The following is a 23,938-nucleotide window of genomic DNA, read 5'->3' on the forward strand; positions in this document are numbered from 1 at the left end:
TCTCCTCCTCAGCTCTGATTTTTTTCCAAAGGGAAAATATGAACATGGAGCTCTTCAGCCTGCTGCTCTCCACCCTCTGAAATTCTACTCCTATTTCAGGACCCGGCCCACTGCCACTTTTTCCATAGCTCTTTCCCTCATCCCTGTGGTCAAACTCAGTCTCTCACTTTGGTCTCCTATTACACTTTTTTTGCTTTCCTTAGAAAATAAATAGCATCTGTTCTGTATCATAACTTGTGTCTGTCCACCCAGCTAGACCAGTAGTTCTCAGGAAGGTTCTTTGATCTCCTGGCAAAGAGTCACTTGGGGTGGGTAGGGTCTCTGTTAAAATGCATGTTCCTCAGCTCCTCATGGGGTGTGGACACCTGTTTTTGGTGCTGTCCAGCACTCCTTCCTGTTTTCTCAACATCCTCATTTCCCTGGGGAATCTCCTCTTCCTGATTTGCATTTAAACTACAGGACAGGCACACAAGGTACTTTGTTTCCTCTCCACGTGGAGGTAAATGCACACGTCATTCTCTTCACAGCATTTGGAATGTTGGGTCACAAAAGGAGAGAAATTGGTTACTCCCAAAGGCTTGTCCGTTACTTCCTCCAACTCAAGACTTCTACTGCTTTTCTGGCTACCTTAAATTTAAGCAGGCAAATACTGAATGAACCCATGACATCTACGGTCCCAAGGACTGATGGCATCCTACCTACTAAAAGAAAGGTGAGCATAGGCCTCAGATAGGGAAGCTACCAGGGTCAGGGGTGCTTACCTCCAACCTAAGAAATGAAAGATCAACTTACTGAATCAGAATATTTGGGATAAGGACCAAGAGATCTGGATTTTTATAAGAACTTCCCTGGTGATTTCTTTAAAAATGCTTTTTATTTGCATAGGCTTCGGTTTACAGAAAAGCTTAAGGATGATAGAGTTTTCTAACTCTCTGCACTGTCTCCCCCAGCCAATATTAACATGTCTGTTAATTCCTGCAGCCTGAAACACCCACAGTGCTACATTTATCAAAACGAAGAAACTGGCATTAGTACGTTACAGTCAGCTAAATTCCATGCTCGGATTTCAATTGTTTTCTCACTAATGTCCTCTTCCCATTCCGTGATCCACTCCAGGGTGCCATATTGCTCTGAATCACCATGTTGTCTCCCTGGTCTGTGACAGTATCTCAGTCTTGGTTTTCATGACCTGGACAGTCTGAACAAGTTTCGGCTGGGTATCCTGTGGGATGTGCCCATCTCCATTGCTAAGCAACTTGAGGACAAGGCCATGACTGCACTGTCACTATACATACTGCATGCTCAGTAGCCACATGGCACAGAGGAAGAGCTCAGTGAACATGTGTTGGAATAAATGTAGATGCCCGTGTTGCTAACCTGCACTGCCTGCATCAGAAACCTGGCCTCGCTCATCCCTGGATTCCACACCACACCTATGCAAATCCGTGTGGGAATCAGAGGGACAACCACCATTGGATGGAGCTGAGTGCATTGGACACTGGTAGGACTTTCAGATAGACATAATTGTGGAAGGAAAACCTAATTGTGATCATCTGTCTGCTTTTTGATGTCTTCATTCATGGATGTGTCGCTCACAGTCCAATCAGATGAAAAGAAACAAGTGAAAAAAAGGGGCTTCTGGCATGCTCCCACCAGAACTGGGAAGACAGGCTCCTGCTCGAGGCCTGTTTTTATAAATTTGAAAATATTTCAGATTCTTTTGCATTGCTGCTTATTCTGGTTCAGTGATCAGGGGGAACGCATGAGGGGCCGGTGTTTCATCTCCACAAGCTGCTGGATTACGGGTACACCTCTCTCTGCCGAAAGGGAGATGGTGCTGGACTAGGAGCTGCTGTTTTGTGGAACTGGGCAGTCCACCTCAATTCAGATGCTGACTTAAAGCCAAAATAGAAAACATTTGTTCAGTATGTGCTAGTAACTTTCCTAATGTATTAAGTACATCCCCTCCATAAATGTCTGATACTGATGCTATCCTAAAAAACAGATAATTTCAGTTCTTTACTAATGAATAGCAAATGATGAAAGGATAAAAGCTTGAGAGGTCAAGGACAACGTTCAAGGTCACTTGTTCATAGTGACCAAGCTAGGGTTCACATCTGGAAGATACTCAATTGCTACTTTCTTTATTGATCACTGGATACCCCCAAAGCGCTCTGCTTTCTTTCCATGCGCACATGCACACCATCTATTTATCTCTGCTTATTTATTTTTTACTATTAAACAATTATTGCTATTAAATACACTTCATATCCAGTATTATAGACTGTACCATACCTCAAAATGTGATCCATGAAACAACTATATCAAAACTCCATAAAGAACTTGTCAAAAATCTTAATTCCTGAACTCAAGTTCGGACCTCCTGAAACAGATCTCTGGGTGGTGGGGAGGAGGAGGGGAGGGTAGAGCTTTCAAAACAAGCCCCACAATGGATGCAAATCCTTACTGAGGTTTGAGAACCTCAGCTGTAGGGAAGTTTGCAAGACTTGCAATCGGGTGTGTCTAGTTTCAGTACTGAGACTTTCCAGCTGGTTAATCTTGGGCAAATCAAAGCCTCCATTGCAAGATAGGGAGTTTCACACATCCCATAGTTGCTGTTAGGATTATGAAGGAAAATTAGGACATAGACCTGTTCTTCTTGAAAATCACAGTTCTAAACATACAGGAGGGAAAAAGTAATGTCAGGGCAGCACTTTGTTTTGTCTTGTTGCAGGAAGTGTTGAAGTGACTACGCTACTACACAGAGTATCATGGGATTGAAATAAACCCTAGAGGGTTTTATGCTGAAAGGAAAGGTTTGCTATGAAAACCAAAAAGTCAAGTGAAACGGTTGCAGTTAACAGCCCAGGTGCTAAACCAGTTTCTCAGCCTCAGCACTATGGATATTCAGGGCCCAATAATTCTTTGTTGCAATGGGGTCTTTCCTGAGTGTGGAAGGATTTGGAGTGGCATACCTGGTGTCACCCACTAGAGGCCACTAGTACCCACCCCCAGTCCCGACAACCAAATCGTCTCTGCACATTGCCAAATGTCTCCCAGGGGAAGAATTGGCCCTGGTTGAAAACTACTGCTCTTGAGGGAGATGGAATCAGTTCAAATCCCAGCTCTACCATTTGCCATCTTGCGAATGCTGGCAGCATGTCTAATCGCCCAAAGCCTCAGTTTTCTTAGCTATAAAATGGGGGGCTACCATTCTAAGTTGTTATATGTAAGGATCACATGAGAAGGCACATCAAGAGAGCAGCAAGATTCTCAGCTCTGTGCTGTATGTGTGTGCATGCACAAATGTACACATTGTGTGTGGTTCGGTAAAGCTTGGACTATTGTCAGACTCAAAAAAATTGAAAAACAGAAGTGAAGCAGCATACCTCTGTAATCCCAGTACTTGGGAGTCTGAGACAGGAGAGTGGAGAATTTTAGATCAGCCAGGGTAATGTAGTGAAATGCTGTCTCAAAAACCAAAACAATAACAACCCAACACTTCTCTTTTTCCTTCTTTTTGCAGAAGTTTTTAAAATCTACCATTTATTTTTGTCAGTTCTGGGATTTCAACTTAGAACCGTGTACTTGAGCCATTCCCCCAACCAATTTTGCTTTTAGTTTGTTTTTCAGATAGGTTCTTGTGATTTTTTTCCTCTGTCTAGCCTTGGACCACAATCCTTGTACCCCTGCCTAGTTGGAACAAGCATGCCCAGCTTGTTTTTTTGAGATAGAGTCTACTAACTTATTGCCTGGACTGGCCTCATATAGAGGTCTTCCTATATCTGCCTCCTGAGTAACTGAAATTGCAGACATGCATCACCATTCCTGGCCAAAAATCGAGGAATTCTTAGCTTTAAGTTGAGAGTCATGAACTGAGAACCTTGTTATTGGAATGAGGGCACTGAATTGTCTGAGTGGAATCAGTGACATTAATTCTACCCTAGAATCAGATACCTGCTAACACCTGATGTTCTATAGAATTGAACTGCAGAAATTTAAGTGGATTAGATACAACCAGACTCTAAAAGAAAATTAAAATGTGCCAGGACTGGGTTATGGCTCAAGTCACTTTCTATCTCACCAGGGGACCTTCTGTGACTCACTGCACAGCAGGCTGTCATTTAGAACCCAGCTCTTACTTCCTTTTCTTCAGGCTGTAAAGGAAGAAATCACTCACCTCTTCTCAATGTGGACTTGCTGGTTGTACCCACAGACAGAGTTGAGATGAGGAGGTGTTTGGTTTAGCTCTCCCATGGTCTGGCTGCTTGAACACTGAATGAGCAGATGACTGAAGTTTCAGAAGAATGGGAGGTTTTTTAACATTTGGGACAAATTAGCCAGTTTGACAAAAGCAAAACAGTTCCCTTTTTAAGATGAAGTGCTCCTTAAGTGCCTATACTGTTTCTAGCCCAGACCGGATGTCCCTCCTCCTGTCTGCTCTGAAGGGGCCTTGGAACCAAACACACGAGCAGAGATGTCAGACACCATGGCTCTCCTGTGGCCGGCTCTGCAGAGCTGAGTGATTAGGCCATGATAACAATCTCAGTTGAGTCTGAACTCAGCCTGAACCTTGATTTCTGCCTTCTCTGCCATTATGTTGAGTGGCTTTGGTGTTCCCTCCCACCCCCATCTCCCTATTTCTAGTCATGTCAATACTTTTTCTTCAATTCTTCTCCTTCAACAAAACCCATAATATACAACTTGATACTATCCTGGCAAAGGCCCAGTTTTCATGAATACCATTTAGTCACCCAGATCTTCAATCCAGAATGCCTCCTGTATTTCCAGGGAACATTGCAAGCTGCCTACAGTTGGGATGAACATCACAAGGAGTCAAGTGGATGGATGTCTGATTCCCTCATCCTTCAGTAGCTTCCCATGGGGAGGATCATCCTTTGATGAAATACTTCCAAGGACAGGAAGCTCACTACATTACAAAATGATGGATCTCCTGTGGGTCAGTTTCAGCTTCTGTCTGAATTGTAGCAGCTTGGCTGTGTCCTTCCCAACACTAACCAGCATCTGGAACTATATCATTTATGTGTTCGTTTGTGGACTATGTAGAGTTTCCTCCCAACCCTCACTAGGTGGAAGTTCCATGAAGATTAAGGACTTCTTCATGTCAGTTTGGATCCCCTGGTGTTCTCATTGAGTTTAGTTGAATCAGAAGATGAATAAGTGAATTAAGTAGCTCATTACCTGAGCCTGAATGGTCTCCCAGTGAGCAGCATTCATGCATCCTGACATGTAGGAAGAACATAGATTTGAGAGATAGATCTATGTTAAAATCCCACCTATTTCACTTATCTGCAAGAGTCTCAGGGAACTAATATTTCTGAGGTGTAGTCACTTCAATTTGTAAAATAAGTTTAACTACCAGATAGTGCCCAGCTCATATGCCCTTGTGAAGATTAAGAGATTCTTCTTGAGGATGTAATGGTGCCTGGCACATAGTAGATGCCAGCAAATACATGTTTAATTGAATTTGGGAAGGACAGGTGTTTCCTACTAGCACTGCCAATAAAGACAAGGGGAAAGAGAGAAAGAGAGAGGGAGAGAGAGAGAGAGAGAGAGAGAGAGAGAGAGAGAGAGAGAGAGATCGTGCCCAGATTCTGTCTTTTCAGAGATTAGCAGAACAAAATGAGCTATGCTTTGATTCTTGAAAGCTACTGTAGTATATCAGGAGTCTTCAAATGTGAGGTGGCATCACAATAGTAGGACCCCTGCACTTTAGTCAGTGGCTCCACTTATTTCATAATATATTTGATTCCCAATGTGCATTTATTTTCCTTTCCCTCCAACTGTGGCTGCCTGGATTTCTGTTTGAGCCTGGATGTCATACAGATACATCACTCTCTCCCTCTCCTTCCTTCCTTCCTTCCTTCCTTCCTTCCTTCCTTCCTTCCTTCCTTCCTTCCTTCTCTTTCTCTCCTCTCTTCTTCTCTTTCTCTCTCCTCCATCCCTTCGTCCCTTCCTCCTCTTCCCTCCCCCCCCCTCTCTCTCCAGGGTTTGCCTGTCACTGCCCTAAATTAGGAACAAATCACTGTCAGTTTAAATCTCCCAATTTAATAAACAACAGATCTCTCACATGCCAGAGTCTAGTCTTTTGCAAAGTCTTTAACTTGTGGATCATATTTGAGACTAAGGAAAAAGTGGTCAATGATGTGAAATAAGAGGGTTGTTATGGAGCAGATGGGCTACTTGCTAGGCCAAGTGTGTAAGGACAAGTGGATTGGGGCCAGTCTCTATCATGCAGCTGGATCACATGCAAGCCTTCTAGTTTGTGAGGACTCTGTCAGGGGTCCTGAGTTCTGATTAGGACTGCTCCGACTTCTGCTTTGCAATTAATGGTTAGCTGTTGAGCAATAGGCATTTTCTCCACTAAGCCATTTTCAGAGTGGAAGACCTTCCAATTTGTAACAAGATGTCAGCATTGAGGGCCCAAGGAAACTTCATTTTTGTTTTCATTTTACAAAGCTACATGGCAATTTTAATCATAACTTTGCGATCTGTTCTTGTTGGTTTTGTTCCCAGGAAGATTTTTTTTTTGGTAGTACTAGGGGTTAAACTCAGGGCCTCATGATTTCTAGGCAGGTGCTCTACCGCTTGATCCACTCTGCCAGCCCCTTTTTTCTGTGTTGGTTTTGAGATAGAGTCTTGCTCTATGCCCAGGCTGACTGGAACCACAATCCTCCTATTTGTCTTCTGTGTATAGCTGGGATAACAGGTGCATGCCACTGTACCCAACTGTTGGTTGAGATGGAGTCTTATGAACATTTTGCCCAGACTGGCCTTGAACTGTGATCCTCCTGATCAAAGCCTTCTGAGTCAAGCTAGGATTATACACTGGAGATACCACACCTAGCTCACAGAAAGATCTTTTAAAGCAGCTGAGTTTAAAAAAGCATAAGACCAGGAATTAATTCTAGGCATGAATTTTCTATAAACTTATTACCAGTTCTAAAAGAAATTACTTCTGGCTCTGGGCCTTCATTTCCTCATCCATGATCTGAAGGAGGACTTAGATTTGTTGCTTTAAGGATGAGGTTTTTGCAGCCAGGGGGACCTTCTAAATATGGGGACTCTATACCTTATAGCTGTGCTCCAACCAGACTAACCAGACTAACCTTCACAATGTTTGATTGAATGATGCCCCCCAAAGATGTCCACATCCAATCCTTGGAGCCTGTGCCTATGTCACCTTACATGGCAAAGGTGCTCTTGGAGATGTGACTAAGTTGAGGATTTTGAGATGAGATTAACCTAAATTATCCAGGTGCCTTTAGTGTGATCACAGAATTTTTTTATAAGAAGGAGTAAGAAATGCAATAGAAGAAGCAGAGTGCACATGCAAGAGAGAGGTGAAGATATTGTGCTGCTGGCTTTGAAGGTGGGAAAGGGGCCCTGGGCCAAGGGATGCAGGTGGCTTCGAGAAGCTAGAAAAGACAAGAATGATTCTAGAAGGACAAAGATTTTCGGCACCTTGATTTTAGGACTTCTGGCCTCCACATCATACATATGTATTGTTTTCAGCCATGATGTTTATGGTAATTTGTTATGGAAGGCATAGGAAACAGGTAATCTCACCTAGACTTGATTTACACAATGAGATTTTGCCTAAGATTTCATCTTGGGAAGGATATCAGTGGTTAAAAATCTTTGAAAGCTACTGGGATTATTTTAGTTTGAAACAACTGTGACTGACTGAGACTTGTCAAAAGACAAAGAATGCCAGTGCTTCCCGGCTACATGGGGACTCATACAGCATTCGAGTTCTTTAATGGTCAAATCCATTCTCTCACACAATTCTTCATAGTGTCTGGAAAAGTTTTCCCCACAAGATTGCAAGTTCCTGACAGGCATGGCTGTTTCTCTTCTGCTGACCACAGTGTTCCCTGGGCTGGGCCTGTTGCAGATGTCGTCAACTATTTTTAGACTAAGTGAATAAATAAATAAATGGTCAGTGACTCTGGTAGGAATGCAAATGGTACAGCCCCTTTGGAAGACAGTTTGCCAGTTTATTATACAGCTAAACACAATCTTACCATATGATCCAGCCATCTCCCTCCTTGGTATTTATCCAATTGAGTTGAAAATTTTTGTCCACAGAAAAATCTACACATGGAAGTTCATAGGTGCTTTAACACAATTGCCAAAATTAGGAAGCAACCAAGATGGCCTTCCATACATGGATGGATAAACTAACTGTGGTACATCTAGACAATGAAATATTATTCTATGTTAAGAAATCAGCTGTGAAGCCATGAAAAGATAAGAATCTTAAATGCACATTACTAAGTGAAAGAAGCCAGTCTGAAAAGACCACATACTATGTAACTGCAACCATATGACATTCTGGAAAAGGCAGACCTGTTGAAAGGTCAGTCATTGCCAGGGGTCAGGGGAAAGGAGGGATGACTAGGTGGAGCACAGAAGATTTTTAGGGCAGTAAATCTATTCTGTGTGATATGACAATGGTGGGAGCATGTTACTGTTACATTTGTCTACACCCATAGATGACACAAAGCCAAGCGTGAACCCTAATGTAAACCATGGACTTTGAGTGGAAATGATGTTAGCATGGGTTCAATTGTCACAGGTGTATCACTTTGGTGGGATGTGTTGATAGCAGAGGAAGGAGTGTGAGTGTGAGTGTGTGTGTGTGAGTGAGTGTGTGTGTGTGAGTGTGTGCACATACAGAAGTTATATGCAAAATCTCCCTGCCCAATTTGCTGGAAACCTAGAAGTAATTTAAAAAATACTCCTTTTTTTAAAGTTTAAACTGCAAGTTTTAAGAAAACTTGGTTTTCTAAACAGGCCATGTTTTTGTACTACTATGCTTTATAAACAGTTACCATAAAAAGGACTTCCCTTCCCTGTTCTCTTGCCTTCTCTGAATAGCTCCTCCTTATTCTGCAAGGCTCTTCCAAGGAATCCCCTGATTCTTTCTCTTCACCACCACCCAGGCTGTACTGTGACCTGTGTGCCCAGTACCCCCTGAGCTAACCTCTACCCTAGCACTGATCCATGCTACACTGTCATTGTTATACTTATTCACATGAGTCCTTGAGTGGGATAAAAATGTCTTTTACATCTGCATTTCTAAGGACCAGTGTGGTTCCTCACATGTGGGAGGGCTCCATAAATATTTGCTGATGAATGATTATAGTTAAAAGACCCAATCAGACTTTGTAACATCTATCCAGCTTGCCAAATCTTTCTTGTTTTCCAAGCTCCCAAGTCTCTTCCACAATTATTTCTCTCTTATTTTTTATTTAGGTCAATTGTATCTATGTCAGATTATCTTCTCTTCCAGTCCTTAGGTGAATAGAACTAATTTCCATTATACACCAAGACATTTTCCAACTTCGAGAATCTTGAATTGAATGTGTCTACTTAAAAGAATATGTGTCATAGCCAGGTGCTGGTGACTCATGCCTGTAATCCTAGCTACTCAGGAGGCAGAGTTCAGGAGGCTCACAGTTCAAAGTCAGCCTGTGCAAATAGTCTGCAAGACCCTATCTTGAAAAAACCCATTACAAAAGAAGGTCTGGCAGAGTGGCTCAAAGAGTAGACCCTGAATTCAAGCTCTAGTACCACAAAAAAAAAAAAAAAAAAAAAAAGAATATGTGTCTTGACTACATTGGGCTGGTATTGAAATGAATAGTCACAGTTTTCCTGACTGGCATAAGGTTTCTTCATTTTCTTTTTTGTCTTCATAAATTGTATTTGCAATTGTAAGATGCATCAAACCCTTCTAGAAAGATGTGACATAAATGCATGTGCATGTAATAAGGATGCTTAAGTAACCCTTCCTGGAAGGAGAGATCAGAAGTGAAGTGTGAGTATATAACACCATGGCAAAATTCAAGGACTCTGTAGACTCTGGTAAAGGGGGACCCACTTGTTAACATAGGAAGTTGCTTTCTAAAAGGGCAGGGATATCTCCCCATGGGGCTTCTCACAGCACCTGTTTCACCCTCTTATAGACAGCTAACATCTTGCCAAAAGCAGACATTCTACCATCTCCAGGTCTTCTCCTAGTTGATATGTAAATATCCTTCTGAGGTTCAGCAGGAAATAATGACCAGGTGTAATATCTTGGCATGAGACCTACCTCATTAGTTCTCCACTAGAGAGGATAAGAAAAGGTCTTTCAGAGGAGAATAGGAAGGAGGTCTGCAAGAGATAGGGAGAGCTAGTGGGGAATTCAAGGAAGCAAAGATTATGGCACATTGATTTCCATTAATATATTTGGTTCTAAGGTTCTGGAATGTAATGAAGAAATCAAAAGCTCATGTTCCTGTTATTAAGAGGTGTCACCGAATCTGAAAGGTGGAGCACAGTAAGAATGAGTGACACATGGGCAGATAGCTGGGATAGTCCTTTCAGATAGGATGTGGATTACCACTGGTGGTGTGGGACTGAGGGAAGGAATTGAGATGGGAAACTTGGAGGACCCCCAGAGGGTGGGGTTGCACATGTAGTGGGTTCAGACAACTCACTGTGGATGCTTGCGTTTGACAGCAGAAGTGTAGGGTGTGACTCTGAGAGCAGAATGGGTCTGATAGGAGTTGGTTGGAGGAAGTAGATTTCAAGTCCTGTGAGGAGTGGCTTTCTACTTATAGGAGATCATGGATGCCCCTTACTGAAGTAGTGCAATCAGACATGGGAAAATGGTGCTCTGTGTGTATGTTCAGCAAAGACCCTTTGACAAGCTCTTCTGATTACAGGTGCTCCCAAGGTGGGCACTGGATCTAGTTCTGGTGGGGTCTGGAGAACAGAATTTAAATTCATCTCCAGAAACTGTCATTCATACCAAAGACTTAACACATATGAAATTGGTCATACTTTAAGGGCAGGCAAAGCTGAGCTCTAATTCTGGCTCCTCTAGTTACTAAGGTGATTGAGGAAACAGAAGCCCAGGTTAAACATCTTGCCCTGTGTAAAATGGAGGAAAGAAAATTGTTGTCAGGTTAAATAAGACAAAGTAAAAACACAGGCTGGGTGCACAGGAGTTCTTCAAGCAAGTCAGTTTCCTCATTGTACAACTCAGAGCACCAGCTATATACCTTGAGCATTTGTGTGATCCTGTCTCTGTAGTGAGTCACATTTGGGTCACAAATTAGCTTCGTTTACTTAATGAGGTTGCACAGGCTGCAGGAATTAAGGAGGGAATGTCTGAGCCAGGGTCTGAACCCAACACAGTGGGTTCACCCAAATAGTTTGCGGTATCTGCTTTTCTTCATTTGTGTGAGAGTACTAATGTAGTGTTATTCCATCTCAAATAGCTTAGTGTTATCTTAATAATGTCTTCCTGAAAATTACTAATTGCTGTTACTCTAGGGCATCAAGAAATCAGAAGAGACCTTTTCATGTGCTGTATATTGATGAGATTTATTTAGTTCTTTATCACAATAGAAAAATAGACTTAAACATTTAAAACCCATTTTCAGTAGAAAAAAGGACTAAACATTTTTTTTCTGGTAAACTTACCTGAATCCTTCTATGGTTGAAAACTTGCAAAACTGTCTGTCTAACTTTGTCTTTCTCTCTCCCTTGTCTTATTATAGAAGTAACATAAACTGATCATTTTCATTGCTTTGAAAGGTATATGTTTTTTGATCAGCCTCAAGGCATAGCATGGAGGTGGCTTTAAAATATCTTTAACTAAATGTTAAGACAATTTTGTTGTTATCTTCCTGTCTACTTTTTGGCAAAAGACAGACATTGGAAATTTTGGTTAGCTGGATTTTGACTCATTACAAAAACTTACACTGAATCTGAGCACCCCATTTGCAAAATGTCTTTTCTACTAGAAATATAAACGAGTTTTAGTTCTTAATATGCAAATATTAAAATGAACATCATCTTAACTTTCCTAACTATTTCTTCCAGGAAAACTTAGCAGGTCCTTAACTTGGCTTCCTCTCATTCATTTATTCCATTGCAAATCTTACTTTCCATACTACAGCCCTTGATCGTGAAGATTTTTAGCCTCTGTTTAAATAACAGTTTAAATGCAACTGTCTTAATATTTAGAGATTCATAAATAAGTTATTTTAAAAGAAACTTGTAAAAGGAGGCAATGGTCATTAAGAATCAACACAAATTAACCAGATTGTGTGTGTGTGTGTGTGTGTGTGTGTGTGTAGTGCGAAGGGTGGAACCCAGGGTCTTGTGCATTCTAGACAAATATCCTATCCCTGAGCTACATTCTCAGCACAACCAACACAAATTCAGTCATGTTAAGTTAATTTTGCCTTTCTTGTTTCACAACAGGGCTACTACAGTATCTTTGGTTTTCAGCGAGGCATGTGATAGCCACTGCACAAATGAGAAAAATATGCCTGGATTATGATACATTGAGCAAAGGAGTTGGTATCCAAAATGAGACTGATAGGCTACAAGTAACTGGAGGTATTTGGTCAAAACCACTCAACTGGAGCCCTGTAGAAGGGATTAGAATGTCTGATGGGATATTGGGTCAGGTAGGTGTCTAATTTTCCCTCCATTCCTAAGAGTCTAAGATCCTATGAAAAAATATATTCAATCCAGGTAACAGAATTATCAGATAGGATAAAAAAAAAGTATTTCACCCTCATGGCAATAGCAGTGCTTTAGTCTTTTAGGACTTTATTAGCCTAATTCTAGCCAGTTATATTTTTTATAGCTTTCATGAATTTAATTCAAAACACATTGAGAAGCCAAGTCTTTGCTAAGCTTGAGAATGTAACTAATAAAAAGGCAAATGTATCAAGGTTGCCAAACACTGCAAAAGTGAAGTATATGACACCAGCTCTAATGTGAGAAATTGTAGAGCCTTATTTTTGTTCTCCTTTTGATAGGAAACATAAGGGTTTTTTCATGATCTTGGACAAAGGCCCTTGCAATACTTAACTTAGCAGTGCCTTTGAAAATATCATTATTATCAAATGCAAAGAACCTTTACATCATGGCAATGAACTAGATGCAATCCAAGAACTGTCCTTTGCTCGAGGACCTCCATGCAAGGTGGTGCCTTGCAAATTTAATGTCCTTTGGCAGCCAAAATTACCTCAAATCCTGTTGAAAAACCAAAACCTCATGGTGGGATCTCCAAGGTGATATTGATATGCAGGTGGCTGTGAGGGGACAGTCACCAGGGTAAGAATGGTGAACCTGGGAATAGAGATTCTTCTCTTCACCTTGCTTACCCAATGCCTCCTTCCCTGTCTTTTGCCCTGGTCAATGCATGGAAAGTCAGGTGAACCAGTATCCCTTCCCAGGAGATCTACACGGAAGGTCAACAGACAAGAACCCATCTCCCTATTCCTTTTGCAAAGTGATGAATAGTTTAGCCATGTGAACAATGGCTCTCTAGTTCACCCTTCTAAGTGAAATCCATAAAGCATATTCACAATAGAATTTTATTTTACAAATTTAGCTGTGCACATTTCGGTACCCTTCACATAGCTGGCACACAGTAAGTACATGTGAATCACATTTCCTCATTGAACCTTATGGAGTTTTGAGATTAATCCTGGGCTGCCTGGAGAACTGTAAATAGCCTTCTACAATTCCTCATCTAAGGACAAATCTCCTTCCTATGGCTCCTGGGTGGTCGTCTCTTCAGACCACCTTTTAGTACCTCCTTGCCTTGCTCCTTCTGCAGACAGGACTTTCTATAAGTGCTGCTCTGTTCACATGTAGTATTCTTTTCCTCTTCCTTCAGTCAGCTCCCATGCATTCTTCAGCTTGGTCCTCCTGTCCTCTCTCTGTCAATTGCACACTCTGGCTCTAGGAAGGCCACATGCCTCTCTTTGTATTGTATTAATCAACAGTCTACACTTCAACTATGCTGTAAATGACATGAAGGCTTCTATCTTTTTGCATCCGTTACCACCAAAGCCTTGTATAGGGTCCTGCATATCCTGCAAGCTCAACAAATATTTGTTCAGTTAATGAATGGACAAACAAATGGATTTGCTCTCATCTCAGGTCTCACTGCCATCACCCAGTAATGCATACTTCTCTGGGCTTTGGTTTAATCCTATAAATTGGGGATAAAAATACATATACTATCTACCTTACAGAGGAATTATTAGAATCATATAAAATATTGTATAGCATGTGACATGTAGTAGAATCTCAAAGATTGGCTTAAATAATTGGCTATATTTTAAAATGTTCAGCAGTATCTCCCATTTGTGCTGTTCCTTTCATATATGTATATTCACCCAGGAAACATCTTATCCTGAATTATCCCTTTTTTTCCCACAAAATATTTCAAGTCCTCTATGTTTGCAAGGCATGGCCTTACAGTAGTGGTGATATATCTTGCATTTATGTGTTTCTTATAAGTTTTTGAATCTCTTAGCAGCCCTATTCATATGTTCTCATCACTAGTAGAATAGATTAAAAACTGTAGTTATTCATATAATGGAATATTATGTAATCATGGAAATAAACAATTAAAGGTACAGCAATATGGTTGATTCTAACAACCATGAAAAAGACACCACGAAATATGTACACATTACATGATTTCATGCATATGAAGAAAGAGACACAACTAATATCTTCTAGGTATATATTTTGCCTCAATAAAAGTCTATGAATTATTTTTCCATACATCATTTGATATAATTTCTTTCTCAACATCATGAGCTTGTCAGGGTAATTATTTTAATTCCATTTTGGAGAAGAGGAAGATGATACTTGGAGATGTGAGTTTCATGCTTTCATGAAACTTACATCTATAGCACATGCTATAGCCAGGGTTGAAACCCAGGTGCCCTTGGTGTAGATCTCTTGCTGCCAGACCATATTATCCCACTAGATAGCAAGATGCTGTTTTAATGTGCACATCTCCCAGGGACCCATGAGGAGTGGAGTGGATGATGGAAGACTTAGGTAAAGGTCTTGCTAAAGGTCTAATCTTGGGTTGGAGGTATTTCCTTATACATCCCCAAATCCACCATGCTATGTCTGTCTTCTCACTATGCACCCACATTTCTAGTTAGAGTACAGTAGAGGGACATTTCAAGGGAGGCCTCTCCTCCTTACACCACTTTCCACATCAGCTTTGATGGCTATATAGGGAAGTTCAAATGAGTCTCAAAGACTGAGGGATGACATTGAGGATATATACAGTATAGGACACAGTCTAGCAGATGTTAGGCAGCTGGAACCTTCTAGCACAACCAGCCAGGCCCCAGATGAACAGATCCTGTTTGTACTCTTCAATTCAGCACCCCATGTGCTAATCCTTGCAATGGGAAGGCAGAGCCCAGGCTCACACCTCATCACCGAGACCTTAACAGGGGAGAAGACATTTAACAGGGATTTTTAAAGACACAAGGGGCTTAGTGGTTGATAGGAAGAAACAGGTTCCAGATGTAAGTATTCTGCAGGAGTGTCTGAGTTCACAGGAAAACTGGCTACAGGATTCTATGGGGTCAGAAGGCACATAAAGGGACAAGAAGAGATATAAGAAGTCTGTTCTGTAGGTAGAAAATGCGCAAAGATATGAAATGAGATTTAACTTAAGGTGTAGAACTCGAGCCTATCAGCTCTAGGGCTAGAACACAGCCCTCTTATCTTCTAGACCAGTGCTCTGTGTGTTAATGACCTACTGTGTGACCTAATGCAGGTCATTTCACCTCTCTGATTATGAACATGGTACTTGTATATTACAGCTCATGGTGATGCTCCCAGTGGATTTGGACAATGTATCCTAGCAACCAAAGCCTGTTTGTGGATAAGGAACAGAAAAACAGTTGGAAGGATCATAAAAAATATGTTCCACTGAGCAAAAAAATTGAAAATTCCACACTTTCCTTTGCAAAACAACAGACATGGTACCTCAAAATATTTGACAGATCACATCTAAATAGGATCCTTATTAAAAATAAATGCATGGCATTTGTTTGACTCCCTGTTTTTTAGAAATTGAGATGCTTTTTATTTGCTTTAGTGTTGTTAGACTTTACTTTCTATGTTCTATAGTTGCAGTATGTCATGGGACTTGACTTGGACCCATTTTTTTGTGTGTGTGTTGGCTTTGTTAAAGAACAGTAATTTTTTCTTTTTTTTTGAAAATTGAGGTTTCCTGAAATCTGGTTTTATTTTCCCAATAGAATCACAAAAATCTATATTTTGATTTTCTTCTCTTACATATCTTTTGGTTCTTCATGGATGTTAATAAAAAGCTCCCTATGTCATAAAGAAAAATGTGCTATGCCGCTCACAGAAGTTCACTAGTCAGAGTTCATGTTCCTTTCACACAAATATTCCAGCCTGGCAGTTTTCAATGTATTTAGGGCAGGCCAGTGCACATTTGTGGACATTCATCTTATATTTTGAATAAGATGCCTTAGCTCTTGCCTTCCTTAAGTCCACATATCTCAGAGCTTATGTTTTTACCTTTGGATGGCTTCAATCAGCGTGATAGACATGAGGCAGTGGCTGCTGAAAGTGGGTCCTCTGGTGAACTACTGCTTATTTTGGCTTTGTCTCTCTCTTGCAATCTCATATTTTATTGAGTGCATAATTTCCTATCAGCTTCAGACACCAGCATCACCAACTGAGAAGAAGTTGAGGGGCCAGTCTTTGACAGTGGTAAATTTGATGGTGTTTTAAAAAACTTCAACCAACACACACCATATGCTGCCATCCAAAGAAAGACTTATTTCAGGGTTTTAACTTTATGGCCTTAGATTTCATCATGACCTGATCGATGTGGAAGGGAAGTGCATTTGGATGATAAGAAGGAGGATAATTTGTACTGGGAAATTATTTGCAACTGTGATAAATAATCCCTGGCACACAGTAACAGAAAATCTCAACCCTTGAACTGAATTATATATGTTTGTGTCTCATAAACAAGGTAGAAAACACATTTTTTAAACCGTTGTGCTTTCAAAGTTCTTTCACTTCCCAGCTAACCTCGTTAATAATCATAAGGAATCACATTTGCAAGCTTAGAATCACATTAATCTCCCTGCATGTGACCTGGTTATGCACTTTGGGGAGAATGGATGGGATGCAGTTGCCTTCATGTGTACTATGAGTTTTTTCTCATTTTCTTGGTAGATAACTTGAAAATGCACAGTCTGGGAAAGTGATGGAGAAACCAGTGAAAGAAAAAAAAGTATTTCACAAAAATTAGACTTTCATGATTAATCGCTAAAACAATGATGGAATGAAGAGATAAGGTGCTCTTTTCTTCCTATACTCAGAGAAGGTGAGAAGTGTGTTTCTGTTCTTACTCATGAACCTTACTGTCATATCTAGAAAAGTTGCTGGGGGAGACTTAACAGGACTTGCCTTCTAAAAGTCTGTGCTTGTAAATGTTATAGAGTTGGCTTTTCCAAGAGGGGGAGGTTATCCAAGGGTTGGTGGACGGGGGAATGGCTCTAAACAAGAAAGAATGTGAGGATTCCTCTAGAAGGGGATAGGAAGGCAAATGGGGAAAGAGAATGGTGGTGTGAAGCAGAGGAAAGTTAGGTCCTTCTGCCCTTCAAGACTGCCTCCTGTAGGTGAATAAGCCAGGAATGGTGCATAATAAATACATTATATCTGTGCCAGGTGGATACTAAATTTGAGACCTTGAGAGAAGTAAGTGTTCCTTGGATCAAACACGTGATCACAGAGAGTCTATTGAAGGGAATATTTCTGTCAGCTTCTGCTGTTGCCAGACTGCTTACAGACACCTGGTACCCAACTGTAACATGGAGGACTTAACAGAAAGAACAAGGGTGATCATGGAAACCACCATGATGGGTCAAATCAGGCACTAAACCCATCTTCTTAGCACCACATAAGCCCTGCTGCCCTTCCATTATAGCGGCTCAACTTCTCTCTGCTTATTATTTGAAGGTACAGTACAAAATTTTGTCTCAGGAAGGGATTCTTTTAATAAAACCCAAACTATCAAAACCATTGATTGAGTTCAATCTTTATATTTTTTTCAGAGACGGAAAATGAGTGCTGGAAAGGTTATTCCCCATCTGTATAGAAGGGAAAGGAATACAAATCCACTGAAGGAGCCTCAGAATAATGCAAATGGATAGGAGGAAAGACACCAGAGAGACAGATGATGTCTTGATCTCATGGGTTATCATAAATGAAATTCAGTGCATGGGCCACTCAGTGCGTAACCTAGCTCTACTACTGCCAATATATTCTGAAATATATTTGGTATGTATTTATTAAGCATTTACATTGCATAATCTATTGAGTGACAAAAAAACCTGACATGGTAGAATTTAGGATTTCAGGAAATTTAGGGTGAAATGCTTTCAAGTTGAATTCTACAATCTGACAAAAAAAAATGATTACCTAGAAGTCACCATACAAAAGAATGCACTAGGATTTCATAGAAAGTGCTCACCTGTGATTCAGAGGGTAAAGAATGCAATTGGGAATAGTAGGAAGAGATGAGGGCTTGAGTTGAACCCTGAAGAATTGCTAAAGTTTGGTGAGAGTCTGGAGTCATGAAGTTAGAAGAAGGTCTGAGGACCTCCAGGGCAACTTCTACTGAACTATGGGGAATTCCTGGGTTCATCACCATGGGATTATCTGTTTGAGCTTTCCAGGAACCTAGATGATGCTATTGCTGGGTACCATGCTAAGTTCTTGCCTTATGTTATCACTCAACCTTGCAAAGTCATGATCTCCGTTTCTTAGAAGGGCAAAGGTTAGGGATGTTCAGGAACTTGTGAGGTTTGGCCAGGCAGTAAGGGTAAGCTTTGCAAGTTTATCAGAGCAGTAAAGAACTGATGAGTCAGTCAGGACTGACTTTGCCACTTTATAGTCAGGTCATTTATGGAACCACTGAGTCTCACTTTGCTGGTGTGTAAAATGGGAATCAGCATCCATCCAGAGAAGAGTTACTGTTATAATTAGCTTAGAATTAATTATTAGAGAATGTTGGGAAGCACTTTGATATGTATTTGGCCTTGACAAACAATGTTTTCAATATCAGGGAGAATGAAAGATATATGGGAGTTCTGTGTGGCTTTGAAGAGGAAAGTGTACTTACAAGAAACGGGATTCAGGATCAGATACTACGTTCAAATGTCCAATCTTGTTTATGGCTATTGCAATGAGCTTGCATTTGTCCACATGTTTGCTCAGGTTTTCTAAACCTTTGCAACAATATTATTTGGGAAGGGATAAATTCTTGCAGGGGGTGCAGGATGTAGACTGGGCATTAAAAGATATTTATCTCTCTATAGAGGCCAGTAGCACATTCCCTCCACTTGTGACAGTCAAAAATGTCCTCAGACATTATCAAGTGTCTGATAGGGAACAAAACCGATCCTGGCCAACAACCACTGGTGTAGCCGTCATCTCTGTTCCTTCCATTGCAGAAGTACATGAGGCTCCCCTGTGAACATCTTGGTCCAAATACTCATAGAAGCCACAGCTGGAAAGTCCTCGCACGAGTTCACCAGGAATATATAATAACTCAGTCTAAGACTATCTTTTTCCTTTAATTCCCATGATTGTACAGTGTTTCTTTTCAGTTCTCAGCTCTGGGAATTTGTCTTTTCTCACTCGCCAAAGCCACAGCTCGGAGCGACCATCAGAAAATGATTAACTCTGTCTGTCTATGCTGAAACTCTTGAACAATCACAAGGTACATTCGTCCCCAGTACGGTTTGAACTTACTCTGTGACCCCAGTTAAAGACAACATGGTTTATATTTTTTGCTATAAGAATTTCGTGGGGGATTATTTTTCTTCATTTTGTTTTCTTTTCCAGCTGCTAGAAAAACTAACATTCTTTGTCTTCATGTCCTGCCATTCTTCTCTTTGTGTCATTTTAAATAATCATTGGGAATTTCAATGGGGGACTAAGGAGGTCTTAATGAGGTCACCTGGTTTCAATGTGTCTTTATGATGTGTGTGTGTGTGTGTGTGTGTGTGTGTGTGTGTGTGTGGTGGCGTGGTTGCCCTTTAGGAGCTAGGTCTCTGGATTTTCCTCTTGGTGGGAAGAAAAAACTTGAATATACATTTGGGGAGGAGCTGGAGGGCTCTGATATTAATTAAGCACTAAGCTAAGCGTCTTTCACCATCGTCTAAGTCAACTCTCCCAAAGGCCTTTGTGAAACATAACGATGCTATGGAGAAAGTGAATGGGGCTCAGAGAATTCACTGACCCTGCACCAGACAGTTTGTAGTTCTTACTAAGATTCAACCCTACGCTCTCTGATGCCAAAGCTTGTACTCTTCACAACAACAAATAGGACCTCTGCACAGATGGGGACCTATGTATTAGGATTTTATCCAGCCTGTTCATATCACTTCTTTCCTTGAATTTTAAATCCGTAAGTAGACTCTTCTGTAACACCTGGCCTGGAGGACCAGACAGGAAGTTTGGCTAAAGCATAGGAGGCCTACAAATGACTGAGTAGGCAGGTCAGGTCTCGCTTTATCTCCATTGACTTCATATTCTCCAGGTCCAGGATGTACTAACATTGGGGGGCCAGAGAATATGCAAAGGCAGATGGAAAATTCAGGGCCTGGAACCAACTCTTAAGTCTCCATGTCTATAGAACTCCAGGCAATTTTTCTCTTCATTTTTTCATCTTTGAAATGAGAAAGATGATCCAAGTTTATGAGCTGGGAGAGAACCTAGGACAGGAAAGCATTTTATAAAGTGTCCTTTGTCTTATTCTGCTCCACCGGGTTACATCACCAGGCATCTGTCTGGATATCTCCACCTTTTCACACTGGTGGCCTGAGCCTCAGCCCTGGAGGCCAAGGATTTCGCTCTTACTGCATTGAAGCCTTCTCATATCCTACCAGTTACTATGGATGCTCCCAAGAAGCAGACTCTTTCCCCATGCTTCATCATTCTCTCATCATTGTCCCCTTCCAAGTTAGGGAGACGCTGTCTTCCCCAAGTTCAGCCACTTTGGCACTACTTGGCTCTCTCATTGCTTCCTGCCCAGAACAGCATTTGCTTTGTGGCCATTTTCAAACATCATGCTGTCTTCTCTTTCTTGGGACTAGAGGTAGTTGACTGGGATGTAACTATAGGGTTTTTTTTTTTTAATTCATATTTGAATGGACAAAAAAAAAAAAACCCAAAATACCCTGTTCTTTTTTTTTTCATAATGGTGACTACAGACAAAAAGAAGACATTATGTCCCTGGTACAAACACAAGTGGTCATGACCCAACCAAGAAATGCCTCCACCTTACTTTGGCTTAATTGAACAAATATTTCCAAACATGGAATATTATTTTTATAGAAACCTGATACATTTTAGCTCATACAATCCTCAAAAGAAAACCAAAGAGGTGGGTTCTTTTATTGTCTCCATCTTGAGATGAGGAAGCAGGCACGAGAGCTGAAATACCTTTTCTGAAATCACACAGCTAGTAACTGGAACCAACTCTTAAGTCTGTGATCTCAACCTCTATGCATACACGAGCCTAAAGAAGATCTATGAAAAGTCTTACAATGGTAAAAATCCACTAATTTATTACCAGATGTAAAATGTGATTTAATAGTCTTATTAAAAAAATAAAGTCACATGAAATTGAGACCTGCTGGATTAGTCTGTTTCTAAGAATGGGTACTTCTTTATGTGTTTGAGCCAGCTCTGAGAGCTTCTACCAGGGGAGCAGTTAGGTTTGCAGACCACCACTGAAGTCCTCTTTAGCACTGTGTGTCTGGGGAAGGAACTAAGGCGGCTCAAACTGAAAGCCTCCTGTTGTTCTGGATACCTTTATTTTCATCAGGCTTGGGATGGAAACAGAGGACTTCTCATCTCCCTGTCTCTCTCATCCTCATATCTACCCAAACATACACATTCAGAAATAGCACCCCACCTTCTTTATTCCTTAGTCTTCCTCCTCTACTCTGCCTGCTGAAGCAGTCATTGGTTTTGTCTGTGGATTTAATTAGTTGGTCATTTAAAATCTCAAAGCAAGACACCAAATAGATCTCATATGAATCCAACACTTCAGCATAACAAAATAAAATTGTAAAACACTTGTTTGTTTTTGTTTTTAAAAGTGCCATGCCCATTGTAAGTGGTTGGAGAAAAATCAAAGAGTCTAAGAAGAAAATATAGCTATAGTCCATCCAATTGGAAATACTGTCAACGTTTAAGACTAATTTTCCCCAGATCAACTCAAGATCTCTCTCTCTTTCTCATTCTCTCTCTTTTTCCCTCTCAATGTGTATTATACAATTTTGATTGTTATCTCAATGTATAAACTGGTTTCAATCCTGCTTTTTAAAAAGTCAGTAGCAGTTCCCATTTCATTAAATAATCTCTTAAAACATGTTCTTGGACACCTACCTAATGAAGAATCATGATTTTTTACACCATTGCTCTATTTGTTAATCATCCCACTTACTTCCCATTTTTATGCCAAAATTATAAACATTTTTCAAAATATGTTTTTGTCTGAGCTTTTTTTCTCTTTTCTTTGTCTGTATAAATATTTTTGTTACAAAGTACAGAGAGAGATGTCAGCTTAATTTTCTTAGGATAGTTAAATTTGGTGGAATCTAGGAACATGAGTTTTTTGGAAGACTTTATGCATAGTATGAATTTTTTGCCATATAACTTGTACCAGGTTATATTTCTATGTGAAGAGAAGTATCTGTTCTAGTGTTCCTTTGCCGAAACTGGCCATTTGAACTTTTAGTTTATTTGACAAGGAAAAAAGAAAGTCTCTTTTAGCAATTTTTATCTGCTAAAAATTCCTGGTGAGGCTATATATTTAATATTCTTATCACTGGTTACTTTTTATTTATATTCTTACGTATTTTGAAGTCTTATTTCATAATCGCCATCTGCATATATGAGATGTCCACATTTTTTATCAGTTTTTTCCATTGAGGCTTTTTCTCAATTTTTATGAATATGCTTCCTAGTTTACTAACCTTTTTAAATTTTTGACATGTTTCTAGGTAGGAAGGTCTACCAGTAGTCCCTCATAGTGAACTAAAGAATACCCTTGCTTGGTGAAATTTAGAAACAGATAAATAAGGTAGATATTATAAATTCTGTAGTGATACTCCTGTATATTTCAGGAAATAAATATATCTCATACAATCTGTCTCTTCTCTTTATATTTTTTGGTTTGTGCTTTTGGAGATATCCTTAATCTTTCTACAAACATTTCTGGGACTAGATAGCCATATTTATTAATTTCCCAAAGCATCTCCTTATTTTCTGTTCCTTTTTTGGCACTTTTATGGACAAGTTTTCAAATCTCTCTGAAGCATTATGAAGACTTTTCTTTATCTTTCTTTCTTTTTTTTTTTTTAGTTTTGACTTGCATTTTCCTTATTGATGCATTTTCCTCATATTTTTAAAAATTATTCATTTATTCACATATGTGTACATTGTTTGGGTCATTTCTCCCCCCGGCCCCCCCCACCTTTTCCCCCTTTCCCACCTCGCTTCCAGGCAGAACCTGTTCTGTGCTTTTCTCCAGTTCCATTGAAGAGTAGAAATAAGCAATAATACCTAAGACTTTTCTTTTAAAATTACCTCTAGCTCCTGCATTATCCCTTTCCTCCTGGATAAGTTCTTACGCTATCTTCTCTAATTTCTATATTTCTGTTTGCTGATCAATATTTAATAAAGATTTAGAGTTCTGTGGACCAGATAGGGCTTACAAATAGGTAGACTTTGACTTTGAGTGATCAGTCAGTGAGCAGCCATCATACTGAGATGTGCAAGATGCTAGGGAGTATCAGCTACAAGGCTTGCTTTATGGAGTAGATGACATCTGTATGTAGTATTTAAATTAATGCCCTTTTCATCATCCATCCCTCTGGTTCCAACTCATTTCTTACTCTGTTTCTTAATAAGGACATATTTACAAGTCGAAGACTCCGCAGGGTTCTGTTAGGCTAGCACACTTCCTCCTCTGTAGGGGCCCCATCCAAACATCGGGGCTGTTGCTTCTTTTACC

The 23,938-nt window shown here is 40.3% G+C and overlaps 1 long non-coding RNA gene across 1 annotated transcript in view; it reads left to right on the forward strand.

Annotated features, from left to right (window-relative positions):
• LOC109685570 (uncharacterized) overlaps window positions 1-23,938 on the forward strand; it is a 229,554-nt gene that overhangs the window by 156,733 nt on the left and 48,883 nt on the right. Inside the window, exons 6-11 of the long non-coding RNA XR_012441885.1 lie at window positions 12,286-12,494; window positions 15,684-15,845; window positions 17,080-17,230; window positions 17,575-17,865; window positions 17,961-18,186; window positions 19,362-19,630. This is a non-coding gene — a long non-coding RNA (uncharacterized lncRNA). The remainder of the gene's footprint in view (window positions 1-12,285; window positions 12,495-15,683; window positions 15,846-17,079; window positions 17,231-17,574; window positions 17,866-17,960; window positions 18,187-19,361; window positions 19,631-23,938) is intronic.

Source organism: Castor canadensis, chromosome 15 (assembly GCF_047511655.1).
Source record: "Castor canadensis chromosome 15, mCasCan1.hap1v2, whole genome shotgun sequence".
Lineage (NCBI taxonomy): Eukaryota > Metazoa > Chordata > Mammalia > Rodentia > Castoridae > Castor > Castor canadensis.